This window comes from Pinus tabuliformis, chromosome 4_1 (genome assembly GCF_031772625.1).
Source record: "Pinus tabuliformis cultivar Carrire ecotype Pingquan chromosome 4_1, CPIR1, whole genome shotgun sequence".
NCBI lineage: Eukaryota > Viridiplantae > Streptophyta > Pinopsida > Pinales > Pinaceae > Pinus > Pinus tabuliformis.
The window spans coordinates 351,884,722-351,907,307 of record NC_142303.1 but is presented as its reverse complement, the minus strand read 5'-3'; positions in this window follow the sequence as shown (position 1 = coordinate 351,907,307).

Here is a 22,586-nt window from a genome sequence, read left to right as displayed (position 1 = left end):
AGCTACTTCCGAAGAGGAGAAACGTTTATTATACTTAGCTCAATTAGATGAGACTTGACGTGACGCTGCATTGGCAATCGAGACTCACGCGAAGCAAATGAAAGCTCAGTATGATAGAAATGTGACCCCTCGAAGTTTTTCGGAGGGGGACCTAGTGCTATTATATGATCAAGCTAACGATAAGCTAGGTACTGGAAAATTCGTTCCTATGTGGCATGGACCCTACATTGTAAAGCGAAAGCTAGCAAAAGGGGCCTATGAGCTGGAAGATTTTGATGGGGACTCTTTGGGTAAACCCAGAAATGGACTTTACCTTAAGAGGTATTATGCTTAAATGATGGGTATGGAGAATTTTTAGTTAGGTTTGGTTTTCTTTCTAGCTAGTATGTTTGTTAGTTTAGATAGTGTGCTTAGCTTAGAAAGTGTGTTTTTCGTCGTTATTCTGGCTTATCTTGGTTTTACTCTTGATTTTGCAGATGTCGACGCCTCTCCAAACGTACATTGGATTTTCCAATGGTGCTTCTCGTAGTACACGGAATATCTCTTCCGCAGCTTGGGTTATCTATTCACCCTCTGACGAGTTAGTTTCTATGCATGGGGTGAGCCTCAGTCAAACAACGAACAACATTGCAGAATACAGTGCAGTGGTTGAATTATTGTCCGAATCTATTTCATTTGGAATTCGACGTTTGATACTGAGGTTAGATTCTGAACTCGTTGTATTACAGCTTAATAGAGTATATACCATTAGAAATCTTGTGTTATTAAGGTTGTTTTTGAGAGTGCGTCTCTTGGAACGTGAATTTGATTACACTGAATATCAGCATATTCCAAGGTCTTTAAATACATTAGCAGATGCAATTGCTTCTCGAATGTTGGACAGACATTTGCGATAATCATGCAAGTAAATTTAAAAACATTTCATCACATATGTTAAACAAGATAAGCCGGTAATAATGATATATATATATATATATATATATATATATATATATATATATATATAGATAGGAGTGTGTCAAAAATATACATCGTCTTCGATCATAGGTTGAAAAACACCTTATGATCGGCAAAAATGATAAGTACAAAAACCAAAAATGTCAGATGTGTCTACAAGAGTGACTAGCCAATCACTGATGGTGCTCTCTATACGAGACCACTACCCACGCTACCCTACACAGGAACCTCCTAAAAGGTCCTGGGACTGCGACCACATAGCGCTGAAGTCGAATAGGAATGTCATCTATGGTGGTCTCTAGTATATCCGCCGTCAGACGCTCTAGATCATGTTCCAACTCGGCTAAGGTCTCTGCGGCCGCATCCTGTGGGGATGATGCTGGTACAGCTGGTACTCTTCTCTCAAAAGCCCAGAGATTGGCCGGACGTCATGGACCTACATCTGCATTTTGGAAATTTGCCACTGTCAGTTTTGAGACGATATATATAAAAAAAAAAAAAAAAAAAAAAAATAGATAATTTAAAAACTTGTGAAAAATGAAGTACCTCTGTCATCCCACTGTTCTCCCTATGGAAGAACCATGTCCGGATCATTCCGAAAATCCATTCCGGCATAGGGAAAATCCTGAATAGCAAAGACCTGTCCCTCTAGCCAGTGAAAGTAACCATCAGGAAATCAAACAACTGTCGCGCCCTCATCAGGATGCCGGGCCATTACCGCAACCCATCTCGTCAACTTAGGCTCCCGAGGAGCCCCAACTGGAACAGTAAGATGCTGGGGGATCAGCATTGGAACTCTCTCTAGGGCAAAGCTCACAACCAAAGGCCCATATCCAAAGGTCTTCAATCGTCCGGTCTTTGCCCTAGTCAATTGGCCCTTCATATTGGCCAACACAGCATCGCACCAGTTGAAAATGGTGCCTTGGAAGCAATCTATAGCCATCCGCATTTGGGACCCGGTGGCATGGTGCAAAGCGGCCGCGCCGCAAAGTCTGGTAACAGTAAAGGCTATCACCATAAGTTCAGGTCGGGATATGTATTTGATTTCTATCCCCTTCTCCTGGTTTTGATTGTTGCACCACTCTAGCCGGAGACTAGTAAGGGATTGGCCACCCGGCCTAGTCCCGAATAGAGAGAGTTGCTCGCCCCTGTTAGGCAAGCCAGTGAGAAAATATATGTCGGAGGACTCTATCTCGAGCTGGTTCTCTCTGATGTAGAAGCATTGATCCTGAATGTTCCACCTTTCAACCAGCCACTCAAGGAATGGCACCTGGCCCCTCATGCCAAGTATGGCCTAGTATTTGTATAGACCGCATGCTTTTAACGCATCAATAGAAGGTTGATGACCAATTGCGGCCAAATCAACGTCTTCGTGTTCTCTTTCTCTCCAATCTAGCATGGTGAGTGCCCTACACACCAAAAAACAATGATTAGAATTCATGGAACAAAATTTGAATGGTTAAAATTGGGGTTTGGGGTTTGAAAATCCGCCTTTCCCGGGGTACGCACCCCACGTTCAGAATACAGAGTGGCGGTACGCAGCTGTTCTGAAGGTGGGTTGCGTACTCCAACCATTTTCCTATATAGGAAAAAGTCGGGGTACGCAGGTCACCCATGGGGCACCTGCGTACCCCGAAAAGCGGACCCTAAAACCTAAAACCCCCTAAAAAATCAAACTAGAACTTGAAATGAAATTCTAAACGGATGAAATTGAAGAGGAGGATGTTGTGGAATACCTGAAAGAGACGGCGCTCGATTCTGATGGTCGGATTCTTCGCAATGTCCACGGGAAGTTTCTTGCCAAAAGCCCTTTTCTCAACCTCAACAGTAAAATGGTAAAAATGACATGGTAAAAAGTCTTTTTATAGGTTTTTTGGATGAATGAATGCTAAGTTTGTTTATTTTTCACCATGGAAAGATGTTTTTCAATGTATTTTTGCCTATCTTAAACAGGTATGAGTAATGTGTTGTTTTTGTGCAGGACAAAAGGATTTAGAGGGAAAATTGTCATTTTTCACGAACCAAAACATCAGAGTCATCTTTTAAGCCCTTTTCTGACTCCTAAAAATATGAAAAGATTACCGAGCGTTTCTTTTACACTCGTTAAAACGGAATTAGAAGACGGTCCCCTTATAGCCCTTTTCTGACCATAAAAACAGGAAAAGATTGCCGGGTTTTTGTCGTTTCAAACTCGATACTGGAAATAAAACGACGTGTCCCTGATCGCTTTTTACTTTTCAGGTCAGTGGCACTAATCATGAAAGTACTCCTTGGTCGCAAGATCAAGTGGTTCTCCCAGGTATTATTTTATACTTTTTCGGGCTTGGGGGACACAAATTTACGAAAAAGTTCAATCTGGAGTCTTCTTAAGTTTTTCAGACTCTCTAAAATTGAAAAACGCTGAGTTTCTCCTATACTGCGCTCGTTAAAATTTCACAGTAAAGGGCCTGTTCAATTACAAAAAGGAACGAACCACTCCTTCCTAGGGTTCGAATCAAAACTAGGTTGGACTCATCCAAAGGATGAGCTTATAATCAAGCATATGTTATCCTCCGCAAGCTTGTAAAAAATAAAGAGGTACTTGCCAGAAATGGTGGGGGAAAAGAGAGAAGAATGAGCCTATTTGTTATCCTTTGTCTCAGAAGAAACCTTATTACCACTCTTGAACACGACACTTTTCATTCACCTGGGTTGGGAAATCCTTTGCCTCACAGTTGATCAAACCACATTGAAAGTCTTCAGCCAGGTTCTGGGGATTAACTTTGAGTCATTCGTTACCAAGCCATCTGTTGTGTCGTTATGTGTTCAAGAGGTCTGCAAACAAAACTTTCATCTGCAAAATACTTGTCATCCATTTTGACCATCCCTGAGTCAGTCCTTACAGCAACATTCTCTCCAACTTGAACTATGATTTCGTGTTGTGGGCTTGCCTGCAACGGGTCGCTTTCTATCGACATCAGCACATTATCTAGAGAGATGACTTAGAAATCGTCGGTACCTTGAAGTCTGCATGCATCAATGGCAGGTTTCTCGCCTTTGACGTCAGTTTACATCATTGACTTTCGATCGAAGGATTCCGTGAAATGTTTGACATCGACTCATTCATTCACATCTCATGGATTGTACTGGGTACTTTGAGAACCATTGACATTACTGGTGGTCTCTCTCACACTTGTTAAGAGTTTACATCATCGACTGGTAATCAAGTGGTTTCTACCATGTTCGACATCAACTCATCTATTCGCATGGCTAGAATCGTACCAATTCGGGAAGTAGAAATGAAGACCCTGGATCTAGTTCCCACCATCCAGGCTGCGAGGAGTTTTGTATTCATTATATAATAGACCAATTATAAACAGATGGCTGTGTCCATACTGTGTCTACGCAAGTCTATGATTATGATGCACTGCAAGATCATTCCTGTATCAGAGTAGTTAGTCAGTTAGTTAAAGTTTTGATCTGAGTATGGGAATGCCTACCTCAGCGATGATATAATCTTATACATGTATTTTGTGTTGAAAATTGCAGATTCTGACCAGGCTCTCCACGAGATAATCCTTGAAATGATAAAGCGCTTCACCCTTCCTAGATAATACAAAACCCTAATCTACTACAGGCTTCGCACTTTAGGGGGAAATCTGTTACACTAAAAAATGTCACCATGGCTATTTACAGTCAGTATGGCTCTATCAACAGTCATGCTATCCTCCTGGGCAAGTCTTATGCCTCTGCTGTCCATGTCAAACTCCAAAAAGAGAGAAAGTCTTTGTAAATGTGTTTATCTCTGGGTACGCAGATTCTCTCGGCCTTACCTGCGTGTACGCACCTAATGTTCACAAAAATTGTGTACTTGTACGCTCTGTATGTAAAGGGGCAGGTGCGTACCCCTGTAAAGGTCAAAAGGCGCGAGTTTCATCTTTAAAAAGTTACTTGTGGTCATTTCTAGAGCATTCTAGAAGGTTGTTCGATGTGTATTGAGCGCCTCCAGATGGTTCATGTACCCCTATGAAAGAGGAACTTATCCCATCAAGAGAGGAGCTATCCCATCCAAAGAGGGGATTATCCCATTGATGGTGGACCTAATTAACTTCCTCTTGAGCACTATAAATACAGGCATTGGGCCAGAAGGAGGAGAGGTTGAAAGCTAAACATTCCTAAGGGTAGATGCTGCTGGAATTAGGACTCCCATTTAGAAGCTTGTGAGGAGAGATTCCCATCCTTTCTTGTTTCATTTGGAAGTGGGTGAGCTTTGTCAAAGTAAAGGAGAACTCTTGATGGACCCTGGGAGGGACTTGCACAACACCAAGGCTCAGGTTGTAATTGTTCCTTTTGTTTCCTATTAATGCAAATGAGTCCATTCTTCTCAATAACTTGTTATTTATGAGTTGTTTCATGTACTCCTTGGTCTATATGTTAAATATGTTTTATTTTATGAGATTATCAAGTGCTATTTAATCGTTTGATTGTTAGTGAATGTAGGTCTCGAAGTGAAGGAGGAGCTCATCCGGATCGGCGAGGCTGGACTACTACAACAGTGTTGGACTACAGGTAGGATCTAAACACTTGATTTCTTGTATGGTAAATGCATGTTTAGAGAAGGATTGCTCTTGTTTGTCTTGTTTGTCACTAGAGAGTCTTAGGCTCCTAGGGAGGTTGGTTGTGTCCGCACTATCGACTCTTTCCGCCTGACAGGTAGGGTAGGGCCAAATGAAGATTAGCTGAGCATCATGAAAGCTACTACCTCAAGTGGGAAGGACCAAACAGAAGCCAAAATGGACCCCTACATGATCACCTCCTTTCTTGACGCATGCATGAAATTTCTGTGGAATCAGAAGGCTGTCCAAGGGTTACAGGAATTGATTACCAAGATCACCAAATTCAGTGAACCCTAGGTGGTTTAGAGGATAGGACAACATGCTCTACGCACTAAATGAGAAATGAGAATGATGGCGTAGATAGGAGATTATGAAATGGATCAATTCATCCTAGATTTAGGCTCAGATGCAAATATACTACCTAAGAAAACTTGGGAGTGTATAGGCAAGCCCGTACTGCAATGGTCCTTGATTCAACTACAAATGGCCAATCAGCAAAATATCTTACCAATGAGTTGATTACAAGGGTGACGATGGATATCGATGGTGTAACTACCCAGACCGATTTCGAAGTCATAGAACTTCTCGATGATAGAAATCCTTACCCTACCTTGCTCAAGATTGATTAGGCCATCGACATGAAAGGAATCATCAACTTGAAAAGGCACACTATGACTTTCAAAAAGAATTCACTTCGTGTAGTAGTTCCGATGGACCCAGCAAAAGGGGAGTGCTACACAGAACCCATCTGCGATGAGGAAAATAATGATGAATTGGATTGCATTTATCAGATAACAGTGCACAACCACAATTAGATTTATTACGACGAAAATAGAAGAACCTCGTGGGAATGTGAGAGTATTTGCACCATTGATTCTGAGGAGGAGGCGAAGTGTTGGTAGAATCGATTGTAGTAAGTTACAACACTCAACTGTAATAGGTTGACTCAATCGGCACGATGTGAAGAAAGACACCACTCGGAAGTGCAGGACACAACCACTGAAGACTAGCTCCCATGCGTAGTACATGAATAGCCCAGTGCTTTAGCAGACAAGTTGCACACACTGATAGAAGCGTCGGGGAAGCTCAAATATAGGAGAAAGTTTTGACTCTGAATTGGAAGATATGCGGGGCGGTTAAGTTGGCATAAAATGATAACACAAAGAATATAGGTGTATGGCAGATGGCCGACACCCCAAACAAACTAGAGTGGACCACAGGATCATCAGGATAGGAGGAACCTCCTCCCTATGGCCCAATCAACCACTATAGGCATAGCTTCTCCCATTAGAGATGGCGTTAGTGAAAAGGTTCAACAGTTGTGGGCTACCATTCGACGTACAAAATGACAACTTGATGAGTTTGAACAAATTGAGGCCCGAATCCGTGACCACAGTGTGAAGTTGGACAAATCCATTGAGAAACTTCAATTAGAAGTGGCTGCCCTAGATGACAAAAAGAAATGGCTTAAGGAAACCAACATGGTTGGCTTTCCTACATTGATACAGCTACACCAGAAGCCACAGGGGCATGCACACCATAATTCAGTAATAGAAGTAGGAGGACATCTAAGGTGCTCACGACCCAGGCCAACGGGGAACCAGAGGACCCGCGGGAAGGGTTCAACCTTCTGACTATCCATCGAGGGTTCAGTCCCAGCACCCCAAGCAGTTGGAAGAGGATGCACAACTATAAAATAGGCTACTGTACAATGGCGCAATATGACCACTGGCTCCCTGCAGAAACTGCATATGCGACCTTAGGGATTCGCAGCTACAAAGGAGAGATGGAAAGTGATCGTTGAAGATACTGCTCATGGTATGATGGCGCATTTAAAGCACCTTGAAGCGGGCAGCATGCCATTAAGGCAAAAGAATAACCACTCAAGTCACATTTATGAGCTACCACAAAAACAAGCCACCGGTTTCTGAGTTCAATCGATATATAAACAAAGTAAAGGTCACACCACCACATTGTACTGTCTGGCAAGAGAATCGGTCTGTATTTCCCACATCATGAGCAATGAGGACATTGAAAATAGTTCGTGGTTGCAGGCATTGCCACAATGTTACAAAGATGTTATCTTGAAAAGGCCTACCACCATTAGCCCACAGCCAGAGTCGCCACAGATAGCCAAACATTCTAAATCCCCCTAGACGCCGAAGATCGAGAAGAAACCTCCACTTCCAAAATCAGTTCGACGGTCTCTGCAACACCTACATATTCACAAAACCACAATGAAAGAAGAAGGTAAAACTGTTATCATCGATAATGAGGAAGAAACAGAAGAGTCTCCCATGAGGGTCGAAGAGGACATCCCTAAGGAGGACCCTATACAGCTAGTGCGATGACCCAAGTATATGCATACAAACAATGAGACAAACAAGGTACCCACAAACCTAGATGAATTCAATAATATAATCACTACCCCATCTCTCCTGAAAGATGTCCCAGTGGAAAACTCAGTGGTTGCTTGTGTCATAATGATTAAATTCGATGATTGCGACCTTGCAGATCAAACAAAGTTTCCCCATCTAGTGATAGATGCCTTAATGGACCACAAGATAGAAGGCATGGTGACCACTCTACATCCAAAGAAGTGGCTACGAAAGGTGGACGAAGCTGGATTAATTTGTCTCCTGCCAATTCCACACTTTCTCCAGCCCCCTATTTCTATTTTAGTCATCAAGCAGTTGCTCTGTCTAGCGCATGAAGATACACTATGGGTCAGTGAACCCGTTCGTATTCCAGCAGAACTTGTTCACCAGGCCTTACATCTACCATGTGCTGGATGGAACCCTCGGGAAATTACGGCCAAAAGTAATGATGTAGAGATGATAGAAAAACTAAAGAAGACGTACAAGCTTGCCAAGGGACCCCGAGGGTACGTTATTGATAGTATCTCCAATGACGTAGTCTGAGTGGCCACTCATTTTCTGCCAGGAAAAGTAATGAGGAAATGTCGGAGCTCTAAGGCCTCCACCATAGTTATTGCACTAGCTGAAGAATGTGCTGAGGGTGTTCAGTTCAATTGGTCACAGTTCCTTTGTGAAGAATTTCCGGCCAATTGTCGTGAATTCTAGGAAGAAGGCAAGACGTTCTATTATGCGTGGCTACTACTGTCTCTCACGCAGGTCACTACTGAGTTGCCTGAAGACAGCGAGTTTACTATTTTAACCCCGGAATGGTCGAAAGCCCCACAGAATGCGTCCCTCTCGGCTATCGAGGACACAATTAGAATTTAGGGGATTAAGATATTTTGCGTATTGATGGACGTGAATGTGCAATAGTGGATCAGTGAGTTACCATGCTTAACAGATGAAGTTTATGAGAGTATGAAGCACATTGTGAAATTCAAAGCAGATATGCATCATGTCTACATCCGGGCATGGAAGGACCCAGCCTAGACATGGACCCCTCTCCGGTTCATTGTCACTAATGACATTGTTCACAAGATAGTCAAGGCTTGGCCCGCGGCATGGCGAGGACCCGTGGCAGTGGAACGAGATGAGGCTACTATTCAGAAGCAAAAAGAGGCAGCCAACCGCACCATACAATAAAAGAGGAATGAACAATATGATGCAGAGGTTAAGGCAGTGTGAGAGGCAAAACTCACAGCAACGGAAAAACTGGTACCAGGCACGCAGACACCAACAAAGGACAAAGGCACTTAGAAGGAAATTTCTCAACTGGCTACAATGGATATGCCATCCACTACTACAGGTACCCCACTAAAGTGCTCAACCACACTAGAGCGACCGAAGGCATGAAACAAAGTAAAAGAATCTGAGACCGACAGTGAAGTTACCACCCTAACGAAGGGCAATCTAAATGACATCAAAAACATCATTCGTAAAGCTACTCAGGAGGTAGTCGATGAGGCTATGTCAGAGCAGCACATTGTGTTGGGGGAGCTCCGAACACAGTTACACGAACTGGGATCAAGAATTGTGCAAGTAGGCCCTAACGTTTCTACAGAAGCCTTAGGTATGATAGCTACAGAACCATTTCTAAGAGCCCAGTTTGCTCATTCTACTCGAATTCTGGCAAGTGCGTTGGTCACCAACCAACCGAAAGACCGAGAAACACTTAAACGACTTACGAGATTGGGACTAAACATGGCTGCACTCCCACGTGATATTTTGCAACAACTCCACAACAACACCATAATCAAACTTCGCGCAAGGGTCATCCACGTCGACTAGATACCCCAAGAGCAGAAAATTAATATTCAACAACTATGGCTCCAATGCGATGAAGTGGTCACACAAAAGAAATAGATGGAAAAGGTAGTAACGGAAGCCTATTTGAGTGCTCAGGCATTAGATAATACAGGGGACTTGCCCATTGAAGCACAGATTCATACGTTTTCTATGGAGTTCCGAAGGACAGAAGAGGAGGCTGCACGACTTCAGATCAAACTCAGTGCGCAGATCACCGAGTTGAAATTGTAGGTCCCACCACCAATGACCCTAGAGGTCATAGTATAGTGCAAGAACATTATTGATATAGGGCGTGCAATTCTTGCACAATTACTCGAAGAATGTACCGAGTTGGTAACTCAGTCGATTGAAATGCTCAATGTCCTTCAGGAAGATCCCACACTCCACAGGTTGGAAGCAAAGGCCCGGGAACTTTAGCACACCTACGATGAGCTCCAGGGAACCGCACAAACCATTGCTATCCCACAACAATTGTCTAAGATGAGGGAGGTGCAGGACATGAAAATCCAAGCCGAAGCCGTGAGACAGAAGGAAGCAGTGGTGAAAGCTCGTACCCAGTCATGGTTGGACGAGGCATTTGTAGTTTCAACCACCATAGAGCATAAGGTAGCACACATGAAGGACGAATGTGCTAGGATGGAGATAGTCGATACAGGGGTAGAAATATTGGTACCACAGGTGGAATGGATACAGTGCATGACAAAAGAATTTGCTACTAGTACTAGCGACGCGTTGAAGTTGTTGACGCACCTCTATGCAAAGATGGACACACCAGCTCAGTGACTTGGGAGGAGTCACAATGATTGTGTTGGGGGACCGTTGGGTAGCAAAAGCCCCGCGGAATGAGTATGGGGTGCAAAGCACTGAATTTTGGGTAATATTAGGGTAAAAGACTTCGCAGAAAGTGCAGAGAAAAAGCTATAGTAGGTTGAGTCAAAGGGTAGTCCACTTGAAAATAATGTAAAGAAATAGTAATAGAATTGGCTCACGGTGGGATCGCGGGCCAAGGGAATGTATAAATAGAGCGAGGCTGTATGAGGGAAAGGTAGTTCAGTTTTAGTTTTAAGTCCTAACATGTAATGGGTGAATAGTCTGAGAGCAATTGGAACTTTGAGTCGAGGGAGTAGGGTAGAAGGTAAAGGCTCTGCAGCTGTGTGCAAAAAGGCCTGGAAAGTCCTAAGCTGTGTGCACAGACCCCTGCAGCTGAGTGTGTAGGGTGGATCTGGATGTATTGTTGAAGATTGATAATAAATATAAGTTTCTTCTGAATTCTGTGTTAATTATGATTTTAATCTTTTATGATAAATGAACTATTATGATCTCGGCATTTGCTACTGTTTAATACATGTGAACTGGGTTAATCTTGATGTGCGAAGTAAGAAAAAGTAATAAATGTTTTCTTAAAGATCGTTTTAACTAGATCAAACCAGCACATGAGCCCCAAACCACATCTAAGGCATCCCCAGGGTGTGGAAACCTGGTCGCAGCATCCTCCCCTGCTACCTTGGGTGAGACTTGAGTCCACGCTTCACGGGCTGTTGCCGAAAGGGTCGGTAGCTACGGGATTTGTTTGGCTAAATAATTCTTCCAAACCTGGGTCAAGCCCAAGTAAGCCAACAATGGATCCCTAAAATCTAGGGTTGTTTTTTATTTTCTCTTTTTTGAGAAAAAGGAGCCCATGCATGCAAATCAAGATTGTTCAGTCTTGGAGGGAATTGGTCAACTTTGGAGAACATGCAACAGACTGCAAGCGCTGGAGTGACTTCTGTGTACTTTCTCGGCTGAGTGGCTTTGGCTTACCCCTCAGGCTTCGTTGTTACACAGGACAATTCCTCTTGTAGAGAAGAGAGATCTCCTTATATCCTTGATGGAAACTAGAAACAAGAAAGACAATTGAAATGACTCTTTCCCTAAGTAAAACTTGTTTGAATTATAAGAATTAAAGCTAATGGATGAGCCTCTTACCTCTTTCACAAAATTCTCAATGGGCATCCCTTGTTCTGATTTGATGCATCTCTTCAATGCGTGATAAGACCTGCAAACATCAACCATAAAAGGACCAAAAGCACATGCAATATAATAATCCAAACAAATTAACCTAATGATCAAGGAAATTTGGAATTTAATTTTCCTTAATAAACATTATAAACAATTGTAAACCATTGATCATTCCAATAAGAGAAATCAATGGGAGAAAGTGTATTAATCAAAAATTAAGATGAGGCTTACAACCTTCTCCTTGATTCCATGAGGTCCCTCCCAAATGCCTTCAATATCCTCCTTAGATGACAAGCCTTCTAATCTCAAACCAACATCATAAGTTTGTCTTCTTTGAGTCCTTACCTCGTTAATCCCTCTACCCTCTAGTCATTTTATAGGCCAAGAGGAGGAAGTTTCAGATCCAAAAGAGGAGGATGAGACTCCTTTATTGAGGGATTAGGTTACCATGAGAAAAGGGATGGATATGGATAATATGAGGGTTATAGTTTGAATAGTCATCACCTGGAAGCTTTCAGTTGGGAAATATTCGACCAACTATGTTTCTCAAATGTACTTTTATTTTTACTTTCTAGAATTCACCTATGCACGTTTACAGTGGTAGAAAGAGTGCAACTCTATGTTGTTCTCAAAGTTAATTTTAGCGCATGCATGGGAAACTCTGGAGAAATCAGCGTAGATGAACTTAACAAGGTGTGACATCTATTTTTCTCAAATTTCCCACCTAATTCAAATTTTTTTGGGTTGTTTGACTTTTGAGGGAGCTGGTTCAAACATGTTCAGAGATGGCAAAAAGACCCATAAAATGATCAAGTGTCATGGCGACAAATTGACATGTAACAAATTGCCTCCTAAGGTGCGAAGTCTATAAAGCAAGTTTAAAATATTGAAGCACTTTATCTTTCCAAGGATCAGATCAGAGGCAATGGTCGAAAACCTACAAGGAACATTCACGGAATACAATACAAACAAATATCAAAAATCATCTTTGAGGTAGGCATTCCCATACTAAGAGTAATGTGAACTCAATGAACAAGCATGGATAAACTAAAATTATATAGATGGTAGACACAATATGGATGCAGCCATCTATCTACATAACCATGAATATAAAATCTCCTCGCAACCTAGATTGATGAAACTAGATCTAGGGTATTGATCTCCATATCTCGATCCAGAGTATGAATCTAACCATGCGAATGAATTTTTTGAATTTGAACATGATGTAAACCACTTGATTATTGGTGAATGATGTGAACCATTAACAAGTGCGAGAGAAACCACCAATATTGATAGTGGTTCTCAAGGTACTTCCAGTACAATCTATGAAGTTTGAATACGTGATATGAAGTTGACCAATCACAGAATCATTCAATCGAAGGCCAATGATGAGAATCTGTCATCGAAAGTGAGAAACATGCCATTAAGGCATGTAGGCTTCAAGGTACTAAAGGTTTCTAAACCAACTTCCTAGATAATGGGATGAAGTCGATAGGAAGAGATTTGTCATAGGAAAGCCTACAACACGAAACATAGTGTCAAGTTTTGAAAATAGTTTGTAAGGACTGACTCAAGGATGGTCAATGGGATTGAAGGCATAGAATTTGCAAAGGGGTTTTGAACTAAGGTTGAACTTCTCCTGAACACATAACGGCATGACAATGACTTGGCAACATTTCTCCTAATGATAATACCAAAAACCATGAAGAGTTTCAATGAGGTTTGATTCACTGTAAGGAAAATGGATTTCCCAACCTGTACATGAGTGTGACAGAGTGTTGTGTTCAAGAGGGACATGCTACATTTTAAAAGTGATAATGTAAAATGGATACCCTTTCCCAATTTTTCCCCGCCATTACTGGCAAATACCTCTTTAATTTTTATAAGCTTGAGCAGGATAAAATATGCTTGGAATGTAAATTTAGCTCATCTTTCGGATGAGTCCATTGAAGTATTTTTAACAAACCCTAAGAAGGAATGGTTTGATCCCGTTATGCTTAACAGGTCCTATATTGTTTACTTTTTTACGAGTCCAGTAAAGGAGTAACTCGGTGTCATTTTCTTTTAAGAGTTTGTAAAAGACACAAAAAGGAAACTCATTCAGTTCTTTTATTGTAAAATTTTAATGATCTCAGAGAAAGTAAAGCTCATCAGTTTTCAATTTTAGAGAGTCAAAAGAAAAACATAAGTAAACTCCATGAGGTTATTTTTTGTCAATTTTAGCCTCTCAGGTCCGAAAAAGGATAAAATAACACAAGAGATAACTCTATTGACCATGTTCGGTCAATGAATACCTTTTTCGTAAACAGTCCTATGCTACATCAAAATTGGTTAGTTAAGTGATTATTAGCCCAAGGGCATGACCAAAGATCATGCCCATACGTCAAGAGGCATCCAAGGCAGTATAAAGCCAGGGTCCTCCCTCAATTTGTAATCATCTTCTATTTTTCACTAATAATAAATATGATTTTTCTAAGTATTTGACCACATTGTTCCATCTAGTATCATAGCAGAACGATCTTAGGCCATTCCACTACTACGCAGGTTGATCCACCACTTCGTTGCTACCCTTCGACCCTCCCATTCCTCTATCTCACCACCGTCCACTTGCATCGACCCCATCTGCTGCAGACATCCGTTGTTGCCACCTACCTCCACTTTAGTCTCTCATTGCCGTACCAAACACTACCTGACACCCATGCCTTTTTCCACTTGCCAAAATTGTTCCATTTCCCATGTGTCTTCTGTATTTCATTTCCATTGTGTCATTTGCCTTCACACCATCCTTGAATTTTGCGTCACCCTACCTGTCTCTCCATCCACCCTGTCATTCATTGTCCCATTAACTCAATCCATTGTTCAACATTGTTATCCGTTGCAGTCAATTTATCGACCAAATGCCTTCAATCAATCTGCATAATCCTTAACCGATCAAGTTCAATACGTCATAATTTTTAAAATTAAGGTCACATTTATGGTAAAAATCATGATTCGGTATGATTGACCAAGTATTGTGGAGAATATTGTAGAAGGGATCACTTTATTAGCAGTTGAAGCATAATATATATATACAACATACAAATTTTTTATATAATTACAATTAATTAATTATATAAAAATAATACTAATAATAATAATATTATTTAATAAAAAATATTAAAAAAAAATTGTTCAAGTTAAGAAAGAAACTTTAAGCTAGTGGAAAAATATACACCCCCACAAACCCGTTCAATGTCATCGATGACAATGACCGATTTTAGCAAAAAATTGATTGATCTAGAAAATAGGATTACTAGAAACTCTGATGATTTCAACCAAAAATTAGTTGATCTCGAGAGTAAGGTTATCAGGCATTCCGATGATATCAAGGAGCTTCAAGAAATGAAAAATAGGATAGAAGTACAGCTCGGGCAAAACCATATCAAATCCGAAATGAATCATAATCAGACAATGTCATTGCTGAGCATTTTATGTGACAGGATGAAGGTCACACCTAAACAACTACTCCAAGATGATGGAGGTAATCAACATCACAATTCATCATATTCAAAAAATTTAGTAGATTCTCATCAGAAAATGGAGTGTCCAAAAAAATCATCCATGCACCATCAAGGAAAGAGTAACGCAACTTTTTCAAATAAGAAACTCTAGAATCCATTTGCCAATCAATAGCCTCTTTTCACCTCACCATTAGCGACGTATCAGTGAAAGGAAAACATTGAACTTCCTAAATGTGATGGTAATGAAAAATTCAATGTTGCGTGGCTGAATAAAGCAGAAGAATACTTCAAGATTTACGACATCGAAAATGATGAAAAAAATGAGGCACACTTCCATGAAAATGGAAGGAGAAGCATATAATTGGTATATGTGATGGAAGAAGATGACAATTGCCATCAGTTGGAGAAAATTTAAGGATGCATTCTTTAAAAGATTACAAGGTGTAAAGGAATAAGAGTTCTTTTCAACACTCATCAGATTACGACAAAAAGGAAATGTGGATGAGTACACTCAAGAATGGGAGACCTTAGCGACATGAGTACCTGGGTTATCAAAATCTCATCTAATTCAATCATACGTCTCCAGACTTAAAACTCATCTATTAGTAGAACTTGAGCTTCATGACATTATGTTGATAGAAGTAGCAAGACAAAAAGGAAAGGTTGCTGAAAAGAAATTTGAACAAATGATGTGGTCAAAACCGGAAAAAGGTATATTCGAGACAAAGAATGCCCCAATATTGGAATATAGATAATACAAGATATTTTCCACCACATCTTCATTAAGGGGAAAAACCTAACATGAAAATGAAAAGGATAAAAGAAGGCAAATGCAAATGTTGTGGTGAGAAGTGGGACCCCAAACATAGGTGTGAAAAAGGAAAAGAATCAAAGAACCTGTATAACCGTGAAGCAACTAATGATTTAAACAATGATGATTTAGACATTGAAGAAACATAACATGCCCCATAAATCTCTCCGGAATTAGATGATGGAAGTATTCCGCCAGTGTCACTGTCAGCTATGATAGCTATATCACAACCCCAGACTCTAAGATTGAAAGTACATATAAAGAAGAACAATGTAATGATTCTCATTGACTCTAGTAGCACCCACAATTTTTTAGACGCAACTGTGGCAAAGAGACTCAATATTTTCTCATTTCCCTTACCCAACATGAAGGTGATGGTAGAAGATGGTAAGAAGATCGAAAAGGTAGAGAAATTCCATAAGGCCAAATTGCAGATTCAAGAATTTAATTTAGAATCCTCATTCTTCATTGTACCATTAGGTGGAGTAGATGTGGTCTTAGGTATCCAATGGCTATGAGATCTAGGCACTTTTTCTGCCAACCGTCATGTACAATTCATAAGATTTAACTCAGGAGGGTAGAGGTACAAGTTATATGGATCCCAAGCACCAAAGGATCAAATTGTATTTTCATCTCAGATGATGAAGATGATTCGAAAATGATCACCAGATTATGTAGTAGAATTTCACCAATTCGAAATGTTATCTGCAAACAAGATCAGTGAAGAGTCACCAAAGATACAAGATCTAATTCAGAAGCATGAAAAGGTATTTGAAGACCTTCCTATGAAAATGCCTCCTAACAAGGAAATTGAGCATACAATAGAAGTCAAAGGAGGGTTGGACCCCGTTAACATCAAGTCATATCGATATCCACATCACCAGAAGACTAAAATTGAGAGATTAATCCAAGACCTTTTAAAATGTGGGATCATCTCGAAAAGTAAGAGTCTATATGTTGCTCCAATTGTATTGGTAAGGAAGAAGGATGGATCATTCAAGCTATGCATTGTTTATAGAGGACTAAACAAAATAACGATTAAAAACAAATTCCCAATTCCCTTTATTGGCGAAATGTTGGATGAACCACATGGTGCAAAATACTTCTCAAAATTGGACTTAAGGTCAGGCTATTACCAAATCAAAATCAGATTGGAAGACATGCCAAAAGTGGCATTCCAAACACACGAAGGTCACTATGAATTTAAAGTAATTCCATTTGGATTAAACAATGCACCAACAACATTCCAAGCCACTATGAATGAGTTATTCAGTCCATATCTTAGGAAGTTTGTATTAGTATTCTTTAATAATATTTTAATTTAGAATAAAACTTGGAAGGAGCACTTACAACATCTGGATAAATTTCTTACAGTACTGAAAGAGCATCAATTCTACCCAAAGACATCCAACTACACGTTTGGAAAGGAATAATTAGAATACCTCAGACGCATTATATCCCATGAAGGCATAAAAGTGGACCTTAATAAAATCAAAGCTACAAAGAAATGGACCAAACCGGTTAATGTATTCAAGATAAGAGGCTTCTTAGGATTGACAGGATATTACCAATTATTTATTAATATCTATGCACATATAATTGCACCTCTAAAAAACCTTTTAAAGAAAAATTCATTTCAATGGGATGAGGAAGCAGGAAGGTGTTTTGAAGAACTGAAGGAAGTTATGTCTAATGCCCCAGTATTGGCAACTCCAAATTTCTCTAAACTATTTATCATTGAGTGTGATGCTTCCAGATTCAGTATAGGCATAATGTTAATGCATGAAGGGTATCCAATAGCTTTTGAAAGTAGGAAGCTCATTAAAAGAGAACGTCTTACGTCCACATACAACAAGGAAATGATCTCTATTATGCACGCACTAGCTAAGTCGAGACAATATATTTTGGGAAGCAATTTCTCCATTCAAACGGACCATAATGGTCTCTGACACCTCCTTCATGAAAAAATACTTTACGAAGAACAAAAAAAATGTATTGAAAAAATTGCAACCTTTGACATAGAGATACTACATAAAAGGGGAAAGGACAACGTAGTAGTAGACTCCCCATCTAGGAAAGATGAAGAACCAACACTACTTGCAATCTCAGTTGTTGTTCTTGAATGGCTTAATGAGATTCAAAGTGAATATGCTAAGGATCTAGAAATAACTACGATAATCAATAACCTTCCAGAAAACTCAAAATTTCAATGGAAGAACGCCATTCTATGGTACAAAGGAAGAATCTATCTGAATTCAAACTCCAAGTTTAAATCCAATATACTCAAGGAGTCACATGATCCACTATCAGTAGGACATGTAGGATTATTTAAAACTTACTACAATGCACGTCAATCATTCTTTTGGAAGGGGACGAGTAGTGATATTTAGAAGTATGTAGCGGAGAGTGATACATGTCAAAGAAATAAAAGTGAAAATATTATGAAACTTGCCCTACTTCACCCCTTAAACATTCTGAATCACAAATGGGAAGAAATATCAATGGCCTTTATTGAGGGATTACCTGTATCTGAAGGTAAGGGTAATATATTCATAGTAGTCTACAGACTCACAGAGTATGCTCACTTTATTGCAATAAAGAAATCAAACTTAGCTAAACAAATTGCTGAGATATTTTGCAAAAATATTTATAAATTACACAGTTTTTCAAAAGTCATTGTGAGTGATAGAGATGCCAAATTTAAGGGTAATTTTTGGAAAGAGTTGTTGAGCCATATAGGAACCTACCTAAATATGAGTTTCGATAACCACCCTTAGACATATGGACAATTGAGGTTGTTAGTAGATTTTTGGAAGCCTACCTATGTTGTTACGCCACAGAAGAACAAAATTAGACGGCCCAGTGGTCGCATCTCGCTGAATGGTGGCATAATTCTACTTATCATATGTCATAAAAAATGACTCCATTCCAAGGTTTGTATGGGTACAAACCTCCAAAATTGAAGGATCTAGCTACCATCCAGACAAATCTACCTACTCTTAAAAAAAAACTAGAAGAAACCCAAAAAATAATCAAAACCCTAAAGAAAAACTTGAATAATGCAAGGAACCGTATGAAGCAACAAGCCGACTGAGACAGAACCGAAAGAGAATTTGAAGTCAGAGAATGGGTATTTGTCAAGCTGCAGCCATGCAAACAATTTTCCTTGAAACAAAAAGGAAAAGATAAATTGGCACCAAGTTTTTATGGACCATATTAGATCAATAAAAATATCATCCATGTTGCATATATATTAAGAATTCCAGAGAAGATTCCTGTTCACAACATCTTCCATGTCTCCTGCCTTAAAGGGGCACTGGGTGACCATCAATCAGTGCAAGCAATTCTTCCATCCCTAGATGATGAAGGAAGGGTCATTTTAGAATAGGAAGGTATCATATCTACCAAAGAGAGGAAGCTTCAATCTCGTGTAATCAAGGAATAATTGATCAAGTGGAAGGACTTATGAGAAGAAGAAGTTTCTTGGGAGACTGAAGCATTTCATCAACAACATTCGTCATTACGTATGCTTTGAGGATAAATCATTTTCTGGGAGGAAGGAAATGTTATATAAAAATTAGTTAGTTAAGTGGTTATTAGGCAAAGAGCATGATCAACGATCATTCCCATTCACCAAGAGGCACCCAGGGTGGTATAAAGCCAGGGGCCTCCCTCAATTTGTGATCATCTTCTACTTTTCAATAATAATAAATATGATCTTTCTAAGTATTTGAGCATGTTTTTCCATCCTATCTTAGTCCGTAAAAGGGGTAAACTTATATTGAGTGGAAGGTTGTTCATTTACTTTTACGAGTCTGAAAAAGTAAGTACTCGACAATATTTTAGTTTTGAAAGAGTTTGAAAAGGGCTTAAAAGAAGACTTCATGATTTTCACTTTTCATAATTTTTTAAGAGCATGAAAACTAATAAAGTCTGCTAAAAATTTCAAGAATGATTTATCTTCACTCCATAACCGATCCTGCACATTTAAACTCAATGCCTCATCATAACTACTCAAAAAATGTCATTTTACCTCCAAAAAGGTTTTTAAACATAAAAAATAATATTTTTTAGCTCCAAAAAACTTATAAAAGTGAGGAAAAGTAAATTATTTAACCATTTGCATTTTTGCCATTTGAGAGAAAAGAGAGGAGTTTTTACCACCAGACTTCCAAGAGTAATTCTGAGCCAACCGGTCAACGAAATCACACACCATTTCTTCTAGGTTGAAGATCTCTCCTTAACTTAGATTTTTATCTATTTATAATGTCATTTTGAGTTTTCATTTATTTTTTTAGAGAAAACAATTGTTAAAGAATTCACCCTCAACCTTGCACGAGTTTTTTTCAATCAGGCCCACACATGGCGATAAACATTTCCAAATGGAAAATCACTATCTACACAGAATTATGTGGAAAAGAACTGCACAGTTGCACCCTATCCATAAAAGGGTGGTCGTGTAGGTGTTAGGGATTTATTTTTAATAGGCTTTGAGCTAGAAAAAACATGTGATGTGTTTTTAAAATGATTCTAATTGATTTAAAATGGTCATATCAGGTCATTTGATTTCTCAAAATGGAGTGGAGGGAAAGAGAGAATGAAGTCAATGATTTGGCAGCTTTGGCAAATCCAACCACCATGGAGGCTCTCAGGACTTGTGGCTTCCTGAAATACTGACTTATCCCTTGGATGAAAGCTTAGGTAGATCTGATGACGCGGCTGGTAAGGACCTGGAATGTCCAGGAATAGTGTTTTGTGATTGGCAATGATCATGTTATCATTGATGTTGATGACATCTACTTATTGACTCGGTTATCTCATTGGGGAGACGATGTTTCACTATTCAGATCAAGGACGGGGGGAGATACTACTGATGGATATCTACAACACTTTCGCAAGGGTGAACCACACAAGGATGGGAGAATTGACATTCAGACCATCGAGCTTTTACCCTTGAGGACCATTTCTTTAATTGTTTGCAAACTGTGCAGCAGTGCTACACTTCATCTAGCCACATGGGCACAGATGCAGACGATCATGGAATGCTAGGAATCCATAGTATAGAATTGGTGCAAGGCAATGGTGCTGAATATGAAGGGCTAGTGGACTAGGTGCAGGAATGGAAAACTGAATAATTTTGGTTATGGTGCCATTCTTGTTGCTTTTTCCCTAGAGAGGGTTCCTATCCTCCGACCACAACAGATTTTGGCAGATAAGGGGGGTTCTAGGGATCCATGCATGATGAGGTGGGTTGCACTGATGGCACACCATGGAGGTGATGGACCAGTAGTGAGGTATATATCATAGTTTTTTAACTGGTTAGGCCATCAAATTTTTTTGATTGAGGACTTTCCGTATGTCAGGATGGATTACAGAGGCGGTCCTGATATCCCACTTCCAGTCGGAACTTAGTCGTGTAATCTAGGTGAGAATTCCTCATTTTGACAGAGTTTCAAATTTTCAAATTTTCATGTGTTTTTGGTATTTAAAGGCTAATTATCTAAAATTCATGTACAGATGTGGGTCCAACCTGACCATCCAGGCTGAGATGATTCGATAGATGAGATGAGTAGCTTATAGTAGATGTGGTAGTGAACCCAGAGGCAGAGGATATCCTGAAAACGTTGGAGCATAACCTTGAAAGGTTGACTTCCAACATCATAGATATGGGACTCATGACATTCCACATGCCTATCAGAGACATGTAGTTGGGGTTCTAGAGCCTCTTAGATGTTCACTGTGTCGCGTTGCTCGTGCTATCATTTGTTTTCATGAGCATCATCATGCTTAGTTGTTGTAGTTTCTAGGAGCACATATTGACTTTTGGGTGTAATCATATTTGAAAAATAAATGGCCACGAGGCCTTATGTCTTTGGATGACATATTTTGTAGACACACATTTTTATAAAAACTCTATTTTAATGAAATATCTACTACTTTTTATCTATGTTTATCTCGATGAATGTATGAATGAATTTTGCTTTTCATTTACAAATGTTGCAAATGTCTATTTAACACATCATTCGCTAATGCATTTATCAATGTGTTTAAATATATCAGAATGTGTTGATATTCGATGTAATAAAATTTCCTTTCCAAGAGATGGACTCTTAAAAGCACTCTTAACATGGTTCGACTCCTTACTGTATAGACACTATTTAAATGTAATACCATGAGTTTCAAATCTAACCTAACAATCAAACGTTGGATACCAAATGTGATGAAATCAACAAAAAACTCAATGACTGTGCTATATTCCACATGCTGTTTCTTGTTTGGCCGAGACATATCCCATGAATGGAGACTAGCTCCTCATTGGTTGAATATATAGTGGAGGATGTGGAAGATAATTTTGAGTTCTATGACTAGCACCATCAGCAAAGCCAACGTAAGTCTGAGAGAACATCAACATCTGAAAATCATGTGTAAAAACGAGATAAGAAGGAGAGGTAGTAGAAAATATAAAAGACATTAAATATCACGCATACCTAGAAAAATGGTA